This window comes from Brassica oleracea, unplaced genomic scaffold (assembly GCF_000695525.1).
Source record: "Brassica oleracea var. oleracea cultivar TO1000 unplaced genomic scaffold, BOL UnpScaffold00977, whole genome shotgun sequence".
NCBI lineage: Eukaryota > Viridiplantae > Streptophyta > Magnoliopsida > Brassicales > Brassicaceae > Brassica > Brassica oleracea.
Genome location: NW_013617565.1, coordinates 34276 through 36924, shown reverse-complemented (window position 1 = coordinate 36924; position 2649 = coordinate 34276). Strand labels below are relative to the sequence as shown.

Below are 2649 nucleotides of genomic sequence, written 5' to 3'. Positions count from 1 at the left end.
TATATGTTTCATTTTATGCATCTTGATTCTAAGCATTTATTCTAAGCTTCTTGCCAAAAACATATAGTCTCATTTCATGAACGTGTTCACTAAATTTAGAATATTGAAACTTTTTATACATCCATGTCACAATACTATTGTATAAAATGTAAACTATATGGATAATATAATTTATATGCCATGTTAAGTTATATCGATACTTTTTAACATCCATATCAACTCGAGATAATATTATGTCATTGGCCATCATATTATATAATTTTTCAAATTTATGTTATATAATATACTATACTGAATAAACCAAAAACAAGTAGAATGTTGTGCGGTTTGTCTCTGTGTTGTTGTATATTAATTAGGTATTATTAGTAATATATTATTAGTAATATGTTAGCATAATAGCTGTGTATACTCGATCACGTCAACAATATAATCGTATTTTATTCTGATTATAAATAATTAGATAAAATATGAACATATTACTGGAAAATAAAATATATAATCCATGATAAATTTGAATGAATCGAAAAAAATGCTGTGATTGGATCTTGATTAAGCTATATTTTCTTAATGGAGTAAATCTTGGTGTCAAATATTGAATGCTCCAATTCAAAAGATTAATGAAATTTGAGTCAATCAAATATTTTCGGAATGATTGACTTTCGTGTTTGTGGTGTCCAAGCTAATGTCAAAAAGAATTATCTTATTAATTTTTCTTTCCATGTATTATTTTTCTATGTCAATGGGTGAATTAAAAGTAGATAAATATGCAAATTTTTTAATTATAGCCATCGATTTATTACAGCGATTTACTGTTTTATACATATGTGGCCCCTATATTTGAATCGAGTTTAATTTGAGAAAATTATATATGTCTAATTTACCTCTAATTTAGGGATAATAATTAGTAAATGTTTGCCTTAAACATGTCTAACTCATGTCCATTTAGGTACGCTACCATGCAAATGTTTCAGCCCTTTTTTATTAACTCAAACCTGTATTTTTTTTTTAGATATATCAAATTAGGAAAAAAAATTATTTTGGAGCGGTAAGCTCAAATTTCATCTACTATCAATCGTATATTTGATATAATTGATGGTAAAAAACAATGGAAGAATTGTGGTGTGTTTAAGAAAAATAACTTTTCTTTTAATATATCCATATGTAATGTATAATTTTAACAAATTTATAATATATAGTTTCAAATAATCACCTCATCATGCGCACGGTGCAGGTTATTACCTAGTTTTAACTAGTATTATACAGTAACTAACCCATCCATATTTAAATATTTTCCTTTTTCACAGATAATGATATTCTACTATGTAAATATTTTGTAAGCATGAAATTTAAAATTTGTTCTTTTTCTTTGGGCATTTTCGCTTATATCTATTACGATTTCATATGAAGCTTAAACACATCTTTTCTTAAGAACAAGTCAAGAACCACCATCAAAAGAAATGGATTCCAAGGAGCTTCCATCCATCTTAAGAGACGACAATATAAGCGAAGAAACCAATAAGTTGATCTCTTCTCTTCCTTAACACAAAGATACTGGAGGGCTGAAGCTTTGCAAGTATCAAGGATGTTGGTACTCTTACAACACCCTTCAAGGTGTACTTAATTTCCAGAATGGTTTTCATCCACAGGACACGGATATAATCCTTGCTTCTTACCCGAAATCAGGCGCAACTTGGCTCAAGGCCCTCACTGTCGCCCTCCTTGAGAAATCAAAGAACCGTTCTACTTCTGATCCTCATCATCCTCTACAATATGATAATCCTCATGGTATTGTACCATGCTTGGAGATGGATGTTTATCACGAAAGCTCAAGTCCTCACCTAGACAAGTTCTCAGCAACTCCGAGGCTGTTCTCGACTCACATGCCACTGCACGCGATGCACAAAACCCTCAAGCAATATCCATGAAAGATTGTGTATGTGTATAGAAATGTGAAGGACACGTTGGTCTCGTGGTGGCTTTTTGGCAATGCTATTCTTAAAACAGAACAAACCAGAAGTGATCTCCAGTCACAGTTCGAATCTTTCTGCAACGGAACAATCTATTATGGACCTTTCTGGGAGCACCTCTTAAGCTACTGGCTAAGAATCTTGGAAGACCCCAAACATGTCCTTTTCATGAGGTATGAGGAAATGAAATCAGAGCCTCGTGATCAGATCAAGAGGCTTGAGGAATTCTTGGGTTGTCCTTTTAATAAGCAAGAAGAAGAGAGTTGACTTGTGTACGAGGTCTTGGAGCTTTGCTTTCTCTGGGTAATCTGAGGAGTTTGGAAGTTAAGAAAACCGGAAAAAGAAACGACGTGAATCACAAGGATTACGGAAATAAAGGGGAAGTCGGTGACTCCAAGAATTATCTTACCACTGAAATGGAGAAGAAGATAGACATGATCATCCAAGAAAAATTGCAAGGTTCTGGTTTGAAATTATAGAGTTTTATGGCCATGCGTTTCCTTTGATGCAGAATAATAAGACTACATCCCGTTTTAATGTACCTTAATAATTTGTTAACTTCAATGCCAATTACCTTTTAAGAAAAATCACGTACTCTTTATAGAATTGTATTGAAGAGATGATGTATTATTGATAAGGAACGAGTTACATATATACATGAAGGAGAAGTGACGTGCAAGGC

General features: G+C 32.4%; 1 pseudogene; it reads left to right on the top strand.

Moving 5' to 3' along the window:
- Positions 1-1457: 1457 nt before the first annotated feature.
- LOC106320609 lies at positions 1458-2446 on the top strand (annotated as a pseudogene).
- The last annotated feature ends 203 nt before the right edge of the window (positions 2447-2649 follow it).